This window comes from Lactuca sativa, chromosome 9 (genome assembly GCF_002870075.4).
Source record: "Lactuca sativa cultivar Salinas chromosome 9, Lsat_Salinas_v11, whole genome shotgun sequence".
NCBI lineage: Eukaryota > Viridiplantae > Streptophyta > Magnoliopsida > Asterales > Asteraceae > Lactuca > Lactuca sativa.
The window spans coordinates 100,742,908-100,766,106 of record NC_056631.2 but is presented as its reverse complement, the minus strand read 5'-3'; the positions used below and the strand labels follow the sequence as shown (position 1 = coordinate 100,766,106).

Sequence of the window (23,199 nt, the reverse complement as noted above, 5' to 3'; positions counted from 1 at the left end):
CAAATCCAAGTTCTTGATCCAAAATCACTTATTTCAAGCTCCAAATCATCAAGGTAACTATCCTAGCTCCTGGTATAACATCTTTAGCCTTCAAATTCGTGGTTAATCTATGAAATAGGACCATTAGCATGAGTTTACGGCCCTAGAACAGTCCTAGGCTGTGAACTCACATAAAATGGGTTTTGGAGCCCAAAAACCCTTCCAAACCACATTTGGAGCTTAGATATGAGTTAGGGGCTTACCAAACTGGACTTAGAATACCTTGAACTCATCATTTAGGGTATAAACATGAGTTTACAGCCCAATCACATGCTTGGACCGTAAACACCCTTTTATGGGTAGTAAACTCCTTTTAAGGTGTTAAAATGCCACTTACACACCTCATAAGCCTTGGAATAAAGTCTAGAAGCAACCACAAACAAGTTAGATGCCTTAAACTTGATGAAAACTGCCCCCATAGGATCTTATGACTGTAAATCCCCCCAAGGATGGTTCCTGGGCCATAAACTCCTATAACTTAGTCAAACGGTGCCTTAAATTCATTCCATGGCTTGTAGATTTAGCTAGAAACACTTGTAAATGACCTAGGACCACCAAAACATCAAAGGAAGGCGTGTGGGGGAGCTTACGTCCGTAAACTCTTAGTTTACTGCCGTAAACTCCTTATAATGTTCCATATGTTGGGTTAAACACTTCCAATGCCTTAAAACCAAAACTAGCATCACCCCTCAAATGTTATAACGCCATTTAGCACTCTAAAACACCCCACCATGAGTTTACGGCCGTAAAATCATGGGGAGTGGGTCATTAGGGCCGTAAACTCTCTAGGGAGTTTACTCTTGAAGAGTAAACTCAATATCCAAGCCATATACGTCCATAGATGTCACCAGGGTCACTCCAAACACTTGTAATGAAGTGTTTTCGTGATTAGAAGTGTATATCATCAACTAATTAGTAGTACAAAGCCTAATCAGATACAAATGTGTATCTTTTCATATTACATAGGAACCTTGCATGCGTTCAAGCCCCGAACTGACGTTAGCATCCAATCAGGCACATTCTTCGATTTGTGAGTTCATACCCCTACGTTTTTCCATGTTTTCAATGTTTTTAGGGGGGAATACAAGCAAAAGTACAAGGAAATTTTGTACTCAAACTTATGACTTTATTTTATCTATTTCATATTTCGTATGCTTTTAACACAGAAAATTGTATTAACCAATCCTTCAACTTGCAGAGTAAACCATCATGTTATTTGTGAAACTCGTTTTAAAATGCTATATTTTATATTTCACAAATGTATTTCCACATCATTATTGTTAAAAGTATTAACCTTAGAACCTTAAGACGTCCTTGATAACACTCCCCATAGATACGAGAGTGAAGGACTAATAACATTAACACTTAGAATATTAGAACCAACCTTGATAACACTGCCCCAACATATGAGAGTGAATGACCAATAACATTAAAACTTAGAATATTAGAACCGTCCTTGATAAAACTCCCTGTAGATACGAGAGTGATGGACTAATAACATTAAAACTTAGAATATTAGAACCATCCTTGATAAGACTCCCCCTAGATACGAGAGTGAAGGACCAATAACATTAAACTTAGAACTCTAGACAAGTCCTTGATAACATTCCCACCAGTTACGAGAGTGAAGGACTAAATAAATAGAATTTCCTTTTTTATTATCTTTTAATTCATTAATCTTAAGATTAAAGACACGTCCTTGTAACACTTTCCCTAGTTATGAGAGTGTAGGACTACCCCCGTAACTAGAATCTCTTGGAGGGAGAATGTGACTTGAGTGTATAGATCTATACGGGATTGACTATCCCACACCTGGTTATGCAACTCGCAATCAAGATTATGAATACTTTTATACTTACTTATTAGTTTTATAGACGTGTTAAAACTAATGTACTTTTCAGGGACAAACAGGCTTTCAGAAAATGTTACTCAAACACTTTAAGTATGGAAGATTCTTGCACATTACTTTCAGAAACCGATAACCAACTATAAACTTTTAAGGAAAATAAGGGTTTTTCCTGGGATAAAAAATTGTACATAACCGGATCGTATAACAAACGGATAAATAAACTATACTTATAAGAAAATATGGGATTTTCTTGGATAACAAACTTTTTCAGAAAACCAAAGGAAACTTGTACATTTTCAGAAAACAAACCTCTTATGAAGTCACCAGCTTTATGCTGATTTTCAAACTGCTTGTATTCTTAGGTTTACGTTAGACAGGTACCCCGCGAACTTTTGGAGAAGACGGAGCACTTATCAGACTCGTCTCAACTTTTGTTCATATGATATATATGTATGACACTTCTAATACTTTGATTTCAAACAAATGTAATAATTCTATGTAATGTAATGTTTTGTGTTTACTACACTTACTATGTACATTGGTTGCGATATTCATGACGTCCTCGCCCCGGAACGTTTCCGCCATCTTTTTCGAGGTGTGACAGATTGGTATGAGAGCCCTTGTTTATAGTGAACTAGTATACCAAACCTTACATGGTATAAGACTATAAACATTAAGGGGCCTAAGTGCTCTGAACTAAAAGTATACTTTAAAATATAAGTATTTTCAAAAGTATACAAGTATACCTAACCGTCGAAATCCGTAACTACGAGTAGAACAAAAGATAAGTAAATGGGTGTTGGATGTTGCGGTTAAACCTGAGCAGTTATGTAGTCGTATCTAGGGTCAATATAGCCTGATCAACTATATTCATTCGAGACACGGACAACATGTGCTTGGGAGTGACTGTAGTGTTCAGCATGCCTAAAACTTACCCAATACCCAAACAACGAGCCGTCTTCATAGCGAATCATGAAATACTATGGGAGTATTTCTCGAGCCAAATCCGTTATAGAAATCCTCATTCCAGCATTGCTCCTCAATCATTCCTTTAGCGATAGTTTATCTGCTTTGACAACTCTTTCCTGCTTTATCGCTTAATAGAATTCTATATCTGTCATAATGAGATATCCCTTGTATCATATCTCTTGATTCAATTCAGAGGACTTACCATCCTCTCTTTCCTGATCTTTTTAGATCAAGATGCCTCCAAGAAAGAGACCCAACTCAAAGAACAACAACCCTCCGCCACCACCTCCTCCCCAATTTGATCTTGTAATGTTCTAGGTAGCTGTTACTGCCGCAGTGGCAGCCGCCATGTCTCAAATGAACCCCGGTGGTTTAGGAGGTGGTCCCCAGCCCCAAAACCAAGAAGGTAGCCAGGGACACTGAAAAGAGTGTTCCTATAAGGATTTTATGAACGCAAAACCCACATCTTTCGATGGCACTGGAGGTGTCATTGCCCTAACCTAATGGTTCGAAAAATCGAATCTATTTTTGAAATGTGTGCCTGCTCTGAATCAGATAAGGTGAAGTTCGCTGCCTGCACGTTCACCGATAAAGCCCTGATTTGGTGGAACGGCCGAGTCAAATCCCTAACCCTACCTGTAGCCAACGCCATGGGTTGGGAGGCCATGAAGGAACTTCTGCTTGCGGAGTACTGCCCTCGGGGTGAAATGCAGAAGCTAGAACATGAACTATGGAACCTGAAAATGAAGGGTTCCGATATCATCACTTACACTTCAAGATTTTATGACTTGGCACTACTTTGTCCGGGAATGGTTACCCCGGAGAGTAAAAAGGTTGAGAGGTTTATCTGGGGGTTGACCCAGCCAACCAAGGGAAATGTCTTGGCTGCGAAGCCAGACACATACGAAAGCGCCAAAAGCCTAGCCCAAACTCTAATTGACCACAGCGATGACCTAGAGGAAGCAGCCACCACTCCTGAGCCGACAGAGAGGAGTGGTGAGAAAAGAAAATCTTGGAAAAAGAAAAAGAGTTAGCTTTCTCAGGAGTCCTCGAAGATGCAGCAAATGGTGGCAGTCCGTGCTGCTACTGCCCCTGCTGTTGTCTCTACAGTCGGATCCACGGCTCAAACTCCTACCAGTAGGTATGTTGGTACCCTCCCTCTATGCAACAAGTGCAACTATCATCACCTCACTTCCAGCCCATGTCGAGAGGTGTTTTGTAACAACTGTGGCAAAAAGGGTCACACTGCGAAAAATTGTAAGACACCAACCCAATCAACCAATCAAGCTTCCGGAGCAGGAATTAGTCCGACCTGCTACGGTTGTAGTGAAGTCGGGCATTTCAAGCGAAACTGCCCGAAGACAACAACAACTGGCAATACTGGAAGAGTCCTAGCTATAGGACAAGATGAGGCAGCCGCCGATCCCACCATTGCCACAAGTATATGTTGGGTTTTGAGAAATCTAACACTCCTAAGTGTACATGCAACCCTAAATACCTTGGATCTATGTTTTCTCTATTATACATGCAAATATCAACTTTCCAAGGTATTGTTCTATTCTAGCATACAAAACTTTGAATAACACAAGTTAGAATAACATACCTTTTGTTGGTGCTTGTCTTCATTAAGCTTGAGTGCCTAGTGCCCCAAGTGTGACACCTCAAATGGTTCACACAACACCATAAGCACTTGGAATAACTTAGAGAGAAATTACAACACTTCAAGAATCGGCTTGCCCTCCATGCATATCTAGTGGCCGATTTCTCACATCAATAAGATGCTTATATAGTTGTTACACTTAGGGTAAACCCTAATTGTCGTGGCTTTCCATTTCCTTGGATCCATGGGTTCAAATACACCATGGAGCATCCAATGGGTTTGAGCCCAACTTGATAATCCATGGAGCATTAACCCACTATATAAGTATAGGTGATTTACACAATCAACCTATATATTTAATTAGTCTTCTTTTGATCACATAATTAATTCTAAATCAATTATTGATCAATACTAATTAAATAATCATATTAATATATTAGAACTTATAATATATTAATAAACTTTAAGTGTTATTTCTCTCATTTTAGTCTATCCAAGTGCATGATGCCATGCAACCCAAATGGATCATGCCGGGTCGGGTCAAGTCTTACCAATTATAGTTATGGACTTAGACATTAATCCAACAGTATATTCCTCCTCGACAGCCCTTATAGCTGCAATCCATTTCGATTATATTGTTGAAAGAGAATCTATTATCTATTCATTCGAACATCATCTTAATCTTAGTCCTTCATTAGTAACCGAAATGCCTACCGTCGAAATAGCTAACGGTGAGAAAGAGAGAATTAGCGATAAACTTAGTTCCTAGCCTATGTGACCATCGAGAAATGGGTAGTTGCATCCCTGAAGTCTGCAATATTTCCTGGTGTCTTTCCCGAAGAGCTTCTAGGAATTCCTCCAGAACATCAAGTCGAGTTCGCATCGACAAAATTCCTGGAGCTAGCCTCGTAGTCAAACCCTGGTCACATGGTAAGCTAGGAAGGCATACACGTGGACCTGTCCAAGACGCAGGCGATAGAAAATTAGTCAGCACCGAAGACACTCAGAGAATTCTGTAAATCCTTAGGTCTAGCCCTAGAAAGGACATGATATGCTTTGGAAGACACAGAAAACTTAACCCAATGTACATAGGACCTTTCGAAATCCTCGTTAGGATCGATCTCGTAGCTTACAAACTCCGATTACCTTCAGAACTTAGCAGCCTCCATTCAGTATTCCACGTCTCTTTCCTTAAGAAGTGCCTATTCGACGAAACCTTAGTAATTCCCTTGATGAGATCGAAATCAACGAAAGTCTGAACCCCATGGAAGAACCAATCGAAATCATAGATCAAGAGATTTAAACATACGAAACAAAGTCGTATCCCGATAAGTGAAGGATCTGAGTTCACTTGGGAGCGTGATGATCCGATGAAACAGAAGTATCCGTATCTCTTTCCAAATCCTTGAGTCGTATCTAAAGTTTGAATTTTGGGACAAAATTCCCTCTAACGGGGGGATAATGTGACAACCCGAAGTTTGCTCCATCGTCGTAACCCATTTCCGTCCATAAAATTCATCTTTTTCGAATTGTTTCCGTTTAAGGTTTTAAATTAAGTCATTATTTTTAAGACTTCCATTATGACTTAATTGGTATTCAAACACGTTAGAAACTCATGAAAACATCCCAAACTATTATTTAGAAAATTTTTAGTTTCGACCATATCGGGTTCCGACAACTTAATCGGGTGCGACCAAAAGCCTCGCTTAACATCCGTATCGGGTAGAATTCCATCGTGTCCCAAATTTTAACCATATATAAAGTTGTGAGAGCCTCATTTGAAGCCTTTTCCACTCTCTCTCTCTAACCTCTCTCTTCAAATCCAAGTTCTTGATCCAAAATCACTCATTTCAAGCTCCAAATCATCAAGGTAACTATCCTAGCTCCTAGTATAACATCTTTAGCCTTCAAATTCGTGGTTAATCTATGAAATAGGACCATTAGAATGAGTTTACGGCCCCAGAACAGCCCCAAACCATAAACACACTTAAATGGGGTTTTGGAGCCCAAAAACCCTTCCAAACCACATTTGGAGCTTAGATATGACTTAGGGGCTTACCAAACTGGACTTAGAACACCTTGAACTCATCATTTAGGGTATAAACATTAGTTTACAGCCCAAGCACATGCTTGGACCGTAAACACCCTTTCGTGGGTAGTAAACTCCTTTTAAGGTGTTAAAATGCCACTTACACACCTCATAAGCCTTGGAATAAACTCTAGAAGCAACCATAAATGAGTTAGAGGCCTTAAACTTGATGAAAACTACCCCATAGAAGCTTATGGTCGTAACCCCCCCCCCCCAAGGATGGTTCCTGGGCCGTGAACTCCTAGAAACACTTGTAAATGACCTAGGACCACCAAAACATCAAAGGAAGGTGTGTGGGGGAGCTTACAGCCGTAAACTCTTAGTTTACTACCATAAACTCTTTATAATGGTCCATATGTTGGGTTAAACACTTCCAATGCCTTAAAACCAAAACTAGCATCACCCCTCAAATGTTATATGGCCATTTAGCACCCTAGAACACTCCACCATGAGTTTACGGCCGTAAACTCATGGGGAGTGGGTCATTAGGGCCGTAAACTCTCTTGGGAGTTTACTCTTGAAGAGTAAACTCCATATCCAAGCCCTATACGTCCATAGATGTTACCCGAGTCACTCCAAACACATGTAATGAAGTGTTTTCGCGATTAGAAGTGTATATAATCAGCTAATTAGTAGTACAAAGCCTAATTAGATACAAATGTGTATCTTTTCATATTACATAGGAACCTCGCATGCGTTCAAGCCCCGAACTAACGTTTAGCATCCAATTAGGCACATTCTTCGATCGGTGAGTTCATACCCCTACGTTTTTCCATGTTTTCAATGTTTTCAGAGGGGAATACAAGCAAAAGTACAAGGAAATCTTGTATTCAAACTTATGATTTCATTTGATCTATTTCATATTTCGTATGATTTTAACACGGAAAACTATATTAACCAATCGTTCAACTTGCAGAGTAAACCGTCATGTTATTTGTGAAACTCGTTTTAAAATGTTATATTTTATATTTCACAAATGTATTTCCACATCATTACTGTTAAATGTATTAACCTTAGAACTTTAAGACGTCCTTGATAACACTCCCCATAGATACGAGAGTGAAGGACTAATAACTTTAAAACATAGAATATTAGAACCGTCCTTGATAACACTCCCCCTAGATACGAGAGTGAAGGACCAATAATATTAAAACATAGAATATTAAAACCTTCCTTGATAACACTCCCCCTAGATACGAGAGTGCAGGACCAATAACATTAAAACTTAGAATATTAGAACCGTCCTTAATAACACTCCCCGTAGATACGAGAGTGAAGGACTAACAACATTAAAACTTAGAATATTAGAACCGTCCTTGATAAGACTCCCCCTAGATACGAGAGTGAAGGACCAATAACATTAAACGTAGAACTTTAGACAAGTCCTTGATAACACTCCCCCTAGTTATGAGAGTGAAGGACTAAATAAAGAGAATATCCCGTTTTATTATCTTTGAATTCATTAATCTTAAGACTGGAGACACGTCCTTGTAACACTCCCCCTAGTTATGAGAGTGTAGGACTACCCCCGTAACCAGAATCGCTTGGAGGGAGAACATGACTTGAGTGTGTAGATCTATACGGGATTGACTATCCCACACATGGCTGCTAGCTACAGCCGAACCGAAAGGTTCAAGGGTGACAAAAGTCATATAAAGATACTGGCCCCATTCTGAGCCTTATCTAGTCTGTAGTATGGTTATGGACCTCGCAATCAAGATTATGAATACTTTTATACTTACTTATTAGTTTTATATACGTGTTAAAACTAATGTAATTTTGAGGGATAACTAGACTTTCAGGAAACTTTACACAAACACTTTAAGTATGGAAGATTCTTGCACATTACTTTCAGAAACCGATAACCAACTATACACTTTTAAGGAAAATAAGGGTTTTTCCTAGGATAACAAACTGTACATAACCGGATCGTATAACAAACGAATAACTAAACTATACTTATAAGAAAATATGGGATTTTCTTGGATAACAAACTTTTTCAGAAAACCAAAGGAAACTTGTACATTTTCAGAAAACAAACCTCTGATGAACTCACCAGCTTTATGCTGATTTTCAAACTGCTTGTATTCTCAGGTTTACATACCCCACGATCTTTTGGAGAAGACGGAGCACTTATCAGACTTGTCTCAACTTTTGTTCATATGATATATATATATATATATATATATATATATATATATATATATATATATATATATATATGTATGACACTTGTAATACTTTGATTTCAAAAAAATGTAATAATTCTATGTAATGTAATGTTTTGTGTTACTACGCTTAGTATGTACATTGGTTGCCATATTCATGACGTCCTCCGCCCCTGAACGTTTCCGCCATCGGTTTCGGGGTGTGACAAAAGGTGGGTATGGTTTATTATTTAAATAGATAAAATAGCTAGAGTAGGAGGTGTTGGCGTGTTGCAGTAACTTTTCATTTGTTGTAACTTGTTTTCTTTCATTATTATATTACAAGCATGCATTTTCTAGTTTCAACTTTTTAGCTTATATCACTAGCTTGGTAGAGTTTCTTGAATACCACACAACTACACTACAACCAACACATCTCCGACCATGTCTTATTTCAACCTTCTCAATTCAATTCACATATACACACAAGTGCACAACACCTACTGTTTCTTTTTTTTTTTTATTAAATGTGAATTCATTCATTTTGAGCTAATTCACAAAAACAAAAAAACAAATCCACAACAAAGACAGCCCAAGCTAGCCAAAAACAATAGTCAAAAGCCCAATCCGCCACTTTTTTTAAACCGGTTTGAAGAACAAGTTTACTTCCGAACCCATTTGCAAAATTCACATATTTTTATTGACGAACCGGTTTAGAATCGAATTGGTTTAGCCTTGAACAAGTGTTCACTTAGTTGACCTAAACTGATCTGGTTTTGAAAAAAAAACCCGGTTTGTGCACCCTTAAAACCAATGGAGATTAACAAGGCTCAATAGCTTTGCCTTCTATTATCTTGAGTTTTGTGCTCTGATATGAAAATTTTAGAAGGTCATAATTCTAAGGTCTATGTAAATTCTTAACATCTTATATAATCTCATTTTGATACAGGGTCTTAAAAATAATTTTTTTTACTGATAATAGTGAAAAAAAGAGTACTTTTGAAATGCTACGAGAACAGTTTTCATGGTTTATATTAAACTAATATAACTCTTTAAACCATTATATCAGATTTCTGTATTCGCATTGATTCCAGTTGGCTCTCTTTTGGCATCTAGGTGCCTATATGATGATATTTTTATTATTTTTACCTAAAATAGTATAGTATATAGGCCAAAATTATAGATTATAAATTGAATTTATGTATTTAGGTTTGGACCGCTCGAATTTGGACAATTACTGATGGACATTGTAGCTCAAATTTACAGAAAGGCCCCGAAGATATTTTTTTTTTTGAAGCACTACAAAGGTAGAACAAATGAGACGAGCAAAGATGTAACCATAAAACCTCCATACATTGAACAGAACAGTGACACTTTAAAATATGTGTAAGTCTGATTTTTTTTAATTTATTATTTAAATTTAATGAGCATTTTGTCTGACTTTTTATTTTATTTTATTTTATTTGTAGAGACTTGAGCTTCAATCGACTGAGTGGTTTAGTACCCCCTTCCATTTGGAGATGCGATTTTAATGCCTTATATGCATCTACTTCATAAGATGTTATAGTTATATTTCCTATTTTTATTTTGATTTAAATTCTGATATTGAATATTGTCCATGAATGTAGGTTTCTGAATAACAACTTACTATTCAGAGAAATTCCAGAGTTGATATTTACTCGCAACAATGTCAAGATGTAAGTTTGATACCCCTTAATTATTATTACCATTACGCCAAATTGCACGAAATAGCAACATACTTTACTCTTTTTTGCCACTATAAGTGATGCACATTAATATCTTTTTACCAATATTAGCAATATGTAAATCATAATACCTATTACTTTGGTAAAAAAACTAAAAGTACATTGCTATTATCTGTAAAAAACGTGAATGTGTTGCTATGATTGCAACGACTTAGCTTACAACGATTTTACAAGGGCTCCACCACAAATTTGTCAGTCATCTAGCTTGTGATTTTTCCTATTCTACCTTTTACTGTAGCACAATATTATTACTTTCTATACTCATTAATTATATATACCTTTATTTATGACACTAATTTGATTTCTACCCTATCACCTATAGCTGACCTAACCAACACGTATGTCACATTTAAACTTATTCACAGAAAAAACTTTATAAATTATCTATGATGATGTCAGCTAACAAAACATGTTTATAAACCTTTTAGAAGTTGGTGTATAGTAGATGAAGTTACTTGCAATAGAAACCCCATCCATGGAAACACAACCTATGTGGGATTATGTTGGTCATCTTTTATACCTATGGATGCAGTGTCCAGAAGACTAAATGACTGGATGAAGAAAGGTATACTGATTCATAAACATTTTGTAGTGCTTTTGAGCTTGAGTTTATACGTTTTTATTATTGATTTTTTTCACGAGTTGTTATTTTGTAGGTGTGTATGATGCTCTACAAAAGAAATATCTCAAGACAGTAATGTTCTGTGTGTTCTAGAAAGTTGAAGGTAATCATTGGATTTCGTTTTTCACAATAAACAAGATGTTTATGTGCTATTTTCATTACAATTTTATCATTCAGATAACATTTTTCTGTGCTATTTCTCATTTTCTAATTTGTCATTTTAGGGATTTATCAAATAATCGTCTATTAGGATCAGCTCCAGACAATGGATTTTTTTCACTATTTACACAAATCATGTTTGCTAATAAAATAATCTTATTCTTATTTCATTTTTTTCTTCAAGAATATAACTGATACAAGATAAATGTCAAACTCTTAGTTTTTCGAAAAACCTGGATCTTTGTGGCCCGGTCACTGGAGCTATAACCGGAGAGGTGGCGGCTAGGGCGACACTGTAGTTTGTTGCCCCTGCTATTGCATTTGCATGGTGGCAACGTCTAAAGCCTCAAGATTTTTCCTTTGATTTTCTTGGTTAGTCATTAAAAAAAGTTTTTTTTTTCTTCAAATGGTTAAAAAACCTATTCAATTAATTGACTTGAAAACATGTGTGTACAACTGAAGAGGATAGAAGTTCATTTAGGAGAACTTAAAAAAAATTTCCACAGAATTGCAAGTGCCAACAGATAGTTTCAGCAATTGAGAAAATATTGGGTAGGGGCAGATTTGGAAACGTCTTAAAAGGGCGATTAGTAGACAGGTCCCTCGTTGCTGTAAAACGATTGAAAGAAGAGAGGGCGCCAAGTGGCGATCTCCAGTTTCAAATAGAAGTTGAGATGATTAGTATAGTTGTACACAAAAATCTCCTTCGATTAAGGGTCTTTTGTATGACTCCAACCGAAAGATTACTTGTTTACCCCTACACGGCTAATGGAAGTGTAACATCATGTTTGAGAGGTATTATTATTTATTATCTATTTGTTATTTATCATTCCTTACTTTTTCTTCTATTAATTCATTCTTTTTGCATTAAGTGAAAAGGAAACACTCGTATTATGGATACCTCATAAGAAACATATGTCAATCTTATCAAGTGTGTATCTGTACTAGATACTTCGTAAGATTTATGGTTTGCTCCTTGTTTTCAATTTATTCCAAACTTGTTGTGCTAATCTATCATAAGAAAATTAATTAATATATAAAATATTAATAACATCACATCAACTGTCTTTTACTTACTTCAAGTGAAAACATATTTCTTTTACCTTCATCACTTTATTGGTATTATCTGTCAATATTTCAGGCTAGAACATTTAAAATTAGTATACGCAAAAATGGTTCTCCAGGCATGCAATACTCTAGGCATAGTTATAATATAAAACTATAAAACATTTCATTTTTTGATATATATTTTTTGTTTTGTTTTGTAGAGGATACAAAAGAGCAAATCTTGCAAAGGATATTTTTTGTTTTGTTTTGCAGAGGATACCCCTCACATTTTCACAAATTACCCCTTCCTCTACAATTTTTTTTTGTTTCTGTGTATCTTGTGCATCAGGTAAAGTTGATGGAAGAAAGGAATATGAAGCCACTTGATTCAAATCTTGCAGCATTATTAGCAAGATGCTGTAAAGACTTGGAGTTGAATTTGGCTAAGTCATTCTTGAGTGAGATGGGCCAATGTACAACTGCTTATCCATATAATCAGCTGCTTGGAGCATTAGTCTTAAAGAATTATGAAAGACAAGATGCAACTTTACTTAGTTGGAATTTGATGTACAAAGTAGATTAGATGCAAATTTAGATATTGTAAGAAATAGAATTGTATGGCATTAAATTTGATGCAATGGATTGTATTTTTTGTATATGATATTTTATTTCTATTATGAGACATTAAATGCAAATTTAATTTAAAAATTAATAAATATATAAATATATATATTTTTTAGAACATTTAAAATTATGATACGCAGAACTGTGTGTCATCTTGATTTATGACATGGCCTTTCTTGACTGGGGCTTTCTTGATACGCATTGTGTGTCATAAACACGTGTGTCGTAAGGTTACGACACGCAAAATGTGTGTCGTCTTCCTTTATGACAGGCCTTCCTTGATATGCATTGCGTGTCATAACCGCACGTCGTAAATGCGCGTCCTAAATGCGCGTCGTCTCTCTTTATGACACGGCCTTTCTTAACGTGCATTTGCGCGTCGTCTGAGCGTTTTACGACGCGCAATGAGCGTCATAAAAGGATGTTTTTCTAGTAGTGACAAGCAGTCAAAACAAAATCCCATAATTGTTTAAGGCTGAACGGATTCTACCACGACACAACTAGCTCGATAAGACTTCGATGGATCTCAAAGGTTTCCAAAATATGAGTCTACTATAAACCATGTTCCCACCCACCCTTGAGGGTAAACATGTCTGAAGGCCCAAAGAACATAGAACATACTGATCTTGACGATAGATTGGCCATACCACTGAATCTCGGCTGCCATAATTAGACTATCAAGAGAAACTACGATGAATGATAAACCCCACGGCCAACGGTCACGGACACATTGAAACTTTATCCAAAGAATCAAAACTCACATGGAACTGAACATTCTTGTTTTCAAAAAAAGATTCCCTGATCAACATCTGCCCAACTAATCCGAAAACAGAAATCCAAAAAATGAACTGGAAATTCCTCAATGGCTAAACTACTCAACTCAGGAATCCCAGTTCTCCCTCACTTAAGGCTCGAACTACCACCCACTGGTGCTGAAACCAAATCATAACTCAAACTACCTTAAGCAGGTACTACCCTTCCTAACTCTATAAATTATGAGCCTGTTCACTCCTTATCCGTAGTTGGAAAAAAACTGCAAGGGCATGACCGTAGCCACAGATAATGATATTCCAATCCATCAATCAACCATCCCAATCCCAACTGTAAAACCTAAGCCAGTCATAATCATCGTTCCCTTCTTGAGTCTCGTGACTTGAATACCTGACCTAGAGCAAAACCTACGAGGCCTCAAACCAAAGCTCACTAGGTTTGCACCAACAACCCAAACCAATAACACCACTAGGGGTTAGATCACTTACTAGGTCCATCCGTATGCCTGAGAAGTCCTGACCAAAAGATCGATATGAACAGAAACACTGCCACGAAACATGGTATCTAACCATGCTAACTTCCCTAACCAGACCTTAAAATTCCTGAAACCTTCCTTGATTTGGGTATGTATCTTGTGCTTCCAGTAGTATGGGCCCAATACTACGTTCCACACTTATCCATACTTTCCTCAAGGATTATTTCGCGTCTTCTAAGTCCTAGTCAAAAAATACACCTGAAACCTACTCCACGGCGAAACAACCGCACTAAATACTTCCTATTCTACCCTAGGACTCACCCACACCCCCTCTACCATTAGCTGCTGAAGAACCCCTACCAATGCCGACTAACCACTTCACGAATACAATTACATGCAACCAAGCTTAAATAATCCCACGATTAAAGGACTCAACCCTTTAACGGTTGGACTCAGACAAGAGTTGCACAATATGTCCCAGTCCTTTATCCTAAGATTACCTAACCCTCATAGCATGTAACTTAATGTAATCATTTCGTGGTTAACTCTCATCAACATGGGTTTGACAAAGCACAAACCAAACAACATTCGAGCAAAGAAACCGTCTGACACTAAATGCAATAAAATCGGACGTATCCTCATACGGAATCCTCGATCTTCATCTCCCCTCATCATAGTTGCACCTTCGACCTACTCTCAGTCTCCCAAGAGTGGCCAATCATTCCTCACGTTGACTCGCAATACACTGCACCCACTCACGAAACTTCCACCAACCCTGCAACACTCGCATTTACTAGCCGTACATAACACTAGATCCTATAGACAGTCGAATACTTGATCCACCCATAAGCCCACAACCAAACAAGGAACAAGAAATAAAGCCAAAACAAATATTCTAAGGCTATTGAATCTTAGTTATGTACAACTATGATGCATACACTAAGCAACTATAGTAATGATGTCAATTTAATATATAGAAGAACCCTAGGCTATCAGGCATCATATAATCAAGAAATTCTATGATGCAATTTCTGGAGATCCCTAGCCTATCACTAGCATGTTGTCCTAACATATGACAATATCAAGGAACAGTGTGGTAACTTGGGGACAACTTACTGACTCCGACTGATGGTACACAACACATCCTCCTTTGGTTATTTTAAAAGCAACTTTGAAAGTTATTTTCATAAACCTTTACTTTGAAAATTGTTATCAAAACCATTTTCCTTAGTTTGAGACTTGATTCACGTGAATGTTCTTCTAATTCACTAAAACCAAGGTTCTGATACCAACTTGTAACATTCCGAAAATTTCAACAAATTTAAACCTGTTCAAAACAACCTTTTACTAATAAAAGTGCTCACAAAACCATCATTTCCAAAACATGAATTAAAATCAGAGTCACCCAAGATCCAATCAGTTGTAAAACCAAGGATGTGTATGGTCACGCCTTCACCTTGTCACGGTCCTCTAAAGCACCTGAAACAATGAATGGAAACTGTAAGCATGAAGCTTAGTGAGTTCCCCCAAAGTACCAGTACACTAATAGATCACATATATAAATAACAACATGTATTGGGTCCACAACTATGGACTAGATTACCCTTGAGCCCACAGTATGAGTTTGGCTTGCCTAACAGGCCCACAACTCATATTTGGCTTGCTCTTCAGTCCTCAGTACAAGTCTGGCATACCAACCAGGTCGTCAGCTCGTATCTGGAATGCTACCGAGCCCTCGGTATGAGTCTCGCATGCCCTACCCAGCCCTCAAATCATATTTGGATTGCTCTAATACTTTCAAGCCCTCCGTATAAGTCAGGCGTACTAACCGGGTCCTCAGCTCATTTCTAGAATGCTATTGAGCCCTCAGCATGATTCTAACATGCCCTCCATGGCCCTCAACTCATATCTGGCATGCTCCAGGGTTTGTTGGCTACAACATAGAGTAGTACAACTTCAACCCAACCCACACAATATGTCGACATATAACAAATAATATCATGTACAGATAAACAGACAGTATCACAGGTAGCCCTACAGATCTACCAAACTAGTATATCAAACTAGCATGCATATCTATCCCATACTCAGTATATCTTCAAATACCAGGTTATCAAACTAGTGGTCCGTCCTTAGTGCATTTGACCAATAAGTATAGTGAGGAAAACCACCTCACAAACTGAACAGAAGCTGATGAGGTCCCAACTTCAAATCTCAGCTCCAACCGACACCTATTCCTCCACGTGACCAATCAAAATAAAATCCCAAAATATCCTTAAGGTCAAACTTGTCAAAGTCAACTGGTCAAACCAACTAGGTCAACTAAGTTAACCCAACCGAGTCAACCCGACCGAGTCAACTCAGGGTGCGTACATGGAACATACTCCGGAGGTATGTGGGGCGTACCCTAGCAAGTCCCAAACTCAATTAAGAGATTATCCTATTAAGTTCTTACATCCAAAAACTAGATCCAAGCCCAAAATGATGTTCTAAGTCATAAAGTTTCCAACTTTATGACTTTGCATGGTTATAAAGTGCTTAATGTCCAAAACCCCAAGTTCTTAACCTAATAAGACATCACAACTCTTGTATGGAAGGGATATAAGGGCCAAGATCACATTTTTATAGTTCATAGTAGCTTTATAATGGATACAGTTTCAAACTTTATCCAGTAAAATGGTCCCAATAAACAAGATCTAGTCTTTAAGTTTCAAAGGGACCCAAAAGATAATCTTTTTCAAATTAATCTATTAAGTACAAGTCTCCAACTTTCAGGTCTAAATCAAATGATGTTTAGATGGATAAAGTTTCCAACTTTATCCATAACATGGCCACAAAATTCCAAGATCTAAAGTTTATACAACAAAAGGACTAAAAGCTCATAACATCCAAAACTGGTTAGATCTAACAAATGCATCATCAATATTCAAATTTATACATCTAGAGTATAGGTCAAGGTGAACAAAGTCTAGATCTACAAGATCCAATGCAACCAACACGTCTCTAAGAAGTTCCTTCTTCTCCAAGGTGCACCATGGAAGGGGTGTTAGAGGGGTGGAGGCTGAGAATGGAGTGGATTTGGGGACTTTAAGAGCTTAAATAGGGCTCAAACAACGAAAATAGGCTTCGGGCACTGATTGCGTACGCCCTGTGTCACACCCTGAAACCGATGGCGGAAACGTTCCGGGGCGGAGGACGTTATGTAAAGTATCACAACCACTGTACATAGTAAGCATAGTAAACAAAAAACATTACATTACGTTAGAATCATTACATTTGTTTGAAAGCAAAGTAATACATGTTTTATAGATACATTAGTTTAAACAAAAGTAAAGACTGACTTCCATATGCTCCGTCTTCTTCAAAAGAACGCAGGATACCTGTCTAATGTTAACCTGAGAATACAAGTAGTTTTAAAATATCAGCATAAAGCTGGTGAGTTCATAAGCGGTTTGTTTCTGTAAAAGAACAAGTTTTCTTTGGTTTTCTGAAAAAGTTGATATCTATGAAAATCCCATATTTTCTTATACGTAAAGTTTTGTTATCCATATGTTACACAGTTTGGTTAAGAACAGTTTGTTATCCCATGAAAAACCCTAATTTTACTTAAAAGTTTGTGGTTGGTTACCGAATCTAAATGAAGTGTACATGAATCAACAATACTTGTAGTGTTTGTGTGAAGTTTCTTGAAAGCCTGGTTATCCTTGAAAAGTACGTTCATTTTAACACGTATATAAAACTATCAAAATAGTTGAAAAGGCCTTTAGATCAATCAATTTATCAAACAATAATAGTAAATAAGAATAAGAAGAATTCACGAAGAAAAGCTTTCAGTAAGAAAGATAATCTCACAAAGAGATTATGGTGTGCACAAAGCAGCGATTAGGGTTTGTGAAAGGTGTCCTTTCACAAACCGATACAAAAGATTATATACTGCTATACTAGACAATCCATACAAATCAGGGATATGCCAGCTAACAAATTTACGCTAACTATGGAAACAAGATAAGTACAAAATCTGTTACAATGCACTGACTAAACTAAACAACCTGAGCTGCTGAAGCTCTGATGCTGACACTGAGATATGCGCTGATGCTGAGATCTATTTTAAACATCATCATATTTCAAGGTTTGACCTTACAATATCCCCCAATATGATGATGTTCAAAACCAACTAAATTAAAACACCTCTGGACAAGAACTCTTCATACTCAGCTTCAACTTCTATTTTTACTGGCCAGTAAGGACTATCTAGCAACTCCTGTCTTGTATTCAGCAGCTCCATGGCAATAAGGATGTGAAACTCTCTGGAGAGATCTTGATGACTCATGCACATTTTCCTTAAGCCAACGAGATGAGTGGTTGGAGCCTTTGGGATCTCAGCAGTTCGCTGAAAACACATCTTTCTGTTTTTATCGAGATAGAACATCCCGTATTCAGGAACTGAGATAAATTTATGTTGAACTGGGTCAACACTGATAGGAAGAGAATTGTTTATCCCACCAGCACCAAAGTCCAGAACCAACACATCTTCACAATCAACTTGAAATTTGGTTCTTCGAGTTTTAGGAACAGATGACCTTTGACCTTGATGCTGAGGTCGTTCTTTAGGAACAAGGTCCAAACGCTGAACTTTGTTGATCAACAGATGAAGAGCACATGTCAGTTCAGAGGAGTGAGCTGAGGTTTGCTTGGACGCTAATTCAAGTAATTCCATCCATTCAGAATATCCATATCTAATTAGCTCATCCCTCTTGACAACTTCAGTGTATGAATGATGCGGACCTTGACGAGTGATCAGCAACGTAAGAATTTTCTCATTACGTGGTTTGGAAGCTTTAACTTTGATGATCTTATCACCACACATTCGTCGTTTTAGAACATCTTCAAACCTTTTTCGATCAATCCTGTCTAGAACACTGTCAGTCTTAGGCTTACTGTTGCTAGGAGGAGGCTGAGAAGATTGAGACTTGGACTAAAATTCCAAGAATTTCTGCATCTGAGCTTCAAAAGATCCTTTGGCCTGAAGTTTATGCTGAATGAGATATTCATCAGCTTGAGCAATGTTCTTCAGAAGCTGAGCTTGATTAGCTTCATCAAGAATTTGCTTAACTTGATCAGATGACATGTTCCATTCAGCCGCCAAATTTGATATACTGACAATGGACTTGGGTTTCTTGCAAGACAAAGAAGTATCAGTGTGTGAAGAAGCCAAGTTAGTATCTGCTACCTTTCACTTGCGAGATAACAGATGAGAATCTTCACTAGCAATGTCTGAATCTTCTCCTTGGACCGGAACAATGGGATCAATAGTGGGATCAACGACTTTCATGTTTGACCTTTGCAATTCTTTATCAAGATCATCTGAATCTTCTTCTTGAACTGGAATAAAAGGATCAATGAAGTTCATATCTAGTATTTGACATTCATCATCTTGTTTATCATCATGCTCACTATCTTCAACGAGCTTTTCAGTATCTGCTGGACAATTAGGTTTTACAAAGTCAGACTCGGGCATCTGCTTTGGTGGCTCAGTCTGAACATATTCAGTGTCACTCTCTTTCGGATTATCATCAGCATTATCACGATCAGCATCATGATCATCAGTATATCCCCCTTTTTGAGCATCATCAGATTGAGGGATGGAGGATGGAGTATGCAAGAGAACTTCCTTAAGCTGATGAACATCAACCTCAATACGTAGAAGACGCTGACTCATGTCCCGAGTCAGTGCCAGAAGTTCATTAAATGCTGAGGCTGAAATTTGAACGAATGAAGTATCTGGAGCTGCTTGTGAGCGAGGTGGCATCCTTGGAGAAGATTGGTCTATCTGGGGTGGAATCTCCCCCTGTGAGGGATGCTCCCCCTGAGATGGATGCTCCCCCTAAGATTGTTGCTCCCCCTGAATCAGTGAATCCTTTTGAGCTGAGGTCACTTTCTTAGTAACAGAGACGGTATGCTGAGAAAGTTGAGGAGAGAAATGACCACCATCATGTGGTTCATCCTCTTGACCAACAGGATCTTCATGGTTGCCATCAGCACCTCCTTCATCAGTATCAGCGGTGAGTGAAGGAACAGTGTATGGGTTTGCAATCCATTCCCTCATCCTATCAGATATTCCGATGTCAGTATCTAGCGGATCATCTTGATACATGCGAATTGACATGCGAGGGCATTGAATAGGATTTCCAGTGTGCGACTAGTAATCTGCAGCAAAGAATTTATCGAGCACAAGAGCAATCCAGCGTGGGAAGGGAACATGATCAGCGCGTACATTTGCATGAAGAAGTTGAACAAGTTGCTCAAAGAATAAGGCCGCATAATCAAGTCTTTTGTTGAGAAGTAGTGAGCACACAACTTTTTGTTCATAAGTGCTCATTTGATCACCACTTCGAGACTTGTGACCCACAAATTTGCACCGAGCACCAGTGAAGAACATCCATCCTGGGGTCATACATTGGCGCAGAACAAGGGCTGAGCGAGCACTAGCCTTTGAGTGATCATATCCCAGTTGATCGAATAATCGTCTACATCGTTCAATAGAAGTAAGTTCAGAGAAAGGTTCAAAGATAGGTAACCTTAGTGCAGCACTGAGAAGTTCTGCGGTGATAAGACAAAGTGTCTGCCACGGCCAATGGTCCCGGTGATGGCATTGTTTTCGTCATTGACAGTTGCAGTGTAGTAGAACTCACAGACTTGTTTAGGGAAGAACTCTGATGGAATGTCACTGATGGCGTATCGTAGGCGGCAGGAGGCTAAGAAATTAACAAAATCATCGAGTCCAAGACCTCGATGAACATCGGGAATATCAGGGTTGAAAACAACGTTTGTGGCTTTGATGTATATTGGAAGAGGAGGAGAGTTTGGGGCAGGAACTACCCTTCGTGAAGTGGAGGAGAAAGTGAACAGAGATGCCGCCATTAGAGAGTTTTTAGGGTGCTAGGGTTTTGAATATAAGTGAAGGAAGTTGAAATTGTCTAAGGAAAGTTTGAAATAAGGGTGGAAAGAGGTTTAAATATGGAATGAAACGGGTCTTTAAAAAAGGTAATGATTATCTTCTTAAAAAATAACGGCGTATCGTAACAACCTGTCAGACCAAAAAATAGCCTTTGGGTAAAAGAGTCGTTGACTGAAGATGAAACGTCAATCAGTGTTTGCGGAAGCGCTAAGATCAGTGTCACAAAAATTACATGCTGAGGATATTTCTCCGTCAATTTAAGGTACAACTTGCTCGGTTGGGGCTAGCAAGGAGATTGGTGCGTTTGATAGATACTAGTTGCATTATCTAACCATCGGCACAGAGTGTTGTGTCTTTATCAGTGAGAGGTTTATCTTACTGAATCATTAGACACTGAATGAGAAGAAGGTAAAGAAAGGATTGTTGCGTGTGATAAACCTTGGTGTTTTGGTCTAACCATCGGCAAAGATTTTTAGATTCTCATCAGTGTGTGTTTTGTCACACTGAATCACGGAATCAGTGTAAGATTGGTAAGAAGAGATAGTTGCGTGTGATAGATCTTGCTGTTTTGATCTAACCATCGGTAAAGATTTTTAGATTCTCATCAGTGTGTGTTTTGTCACACTGAATCACGGAATCAGTGTAAGATTGGTAAGAAGAGATAGTTGCGTGTGATAGATCTTGGTGTTTTGATCTAACCATCGGCAAAGAGTTTCAAGTTGTTATCAGTGTATGGTTTTAATACAGTGAATCATTCAACTTTAGTTGAGAAGAGTTGAAGAAGAGAGAAAGATAGGAGATCAAACCAAATACTTAGAATGCAAATATCATCAGCATCTCATCATCAGCACAATGTACATCAGCTTATAAGACAATACCAAACATTAGCAAAATTAATTACAAAGTAATCATTCCAAGTTCTCCAATAATGTAAGCAGTTGTTTGAGAATCCAGTGCCTTAGTGAAGATATCAGCAAGTTGCTCTGAAGTCTTGACATGTTCAAGAACAACATTTCCCTTCTCAACATTATCTCTGATGAAATGATGTCTGATTTCGATATGCTTCGTCTTTGAGTGCTGAACAGGGTTTTGAGTGATTTGAATGGCACTGGTGTTATCACAATATATGGGAGTCTTTGAGAACGTGATCCCATAGTCGAGAAGCTGATTTTGAATCCATAAGAGCTGAGCACAACATCTCCCAGCTGCAACATACTCAGCTACTGCAGTCGAGATGGCTACTGATGTTTGCTTCTTGCTAGACCAGCTGATGAGACGATTTCCAAGGAAGTGACATCCACCAGACGTACTCTTTTTGTCTAAATTGCATCCTGCATAGTCTGAATCAGTGTTTCCAAAAAGTTCGAATGCTGAGTCACGAGGATACCACAGTGCTAGGTTTGGAGTCCCTTTCAACTATCGAAAGATACGTTTGACGACCATGAGATGGGATTCCTTCGGATTAGCTTGGAATCGAGCACAGAGAATGGTTCCAAACATGATGTCAGGACGACTTGCCGTGAGATATAAAAGAGATCCAATCATTCCTCGATATAGAGAGTGATTGACATCAGTTCCAGTTGGATCAGCGTGAATCTTATCAGTCTTGGATACTGGAGTAGAAGTTGGTTTGCAGTCACTGAGAGAATACTTAACAAGCAAGTCAGAAATATATTTACTTTGACAAATAGAAATACCTGACTTTTGTTGCTGAACTTCAAGACCTAAGAAAAAGGTCATCTTTCCCATCATGCTCATTTCGAACCTTTGAGACATGATCTCTGCAAATTCCTTGCTCAGTTTCTCATTTGGAGAGCCAAAAATGATGTCATCGACATAGATTTGAACAAGAACCATGTCTGAGCCTTTGTTTTTGATGAAGAGAGTATTGTCGATTGCTCCTCATCTGAATCCATTCTCAAGAAGATACGATGTCAGCATCTCATACCAAGCCCTGGGAGCTTGCTTCAGTCCATAAACAGCTTTGTCTAATCGGTACACATGATCAGGGTGATCTTTGTCAACAAAGCCTGGGGGCTGATTGAGGAAAACTTCTTCTTCTAACACACCATGAAGAAAGGCTG

General features: G+C 38.1%; 1 pseudogene; it reads left to right on the top strand.

Annotated features, from left to right (window-relative positions):
• Positions 1-6,253: 6,253 nt before the first annotated feature.
• On the top strand, positions 6,254-12,148 carry LOC111915042 (somatic embryogenesis receptor kinase 2-like; annotated as a pseudogene).
• Positions 12,149-23,199: the final 11,051 nt, after the last annotated feature.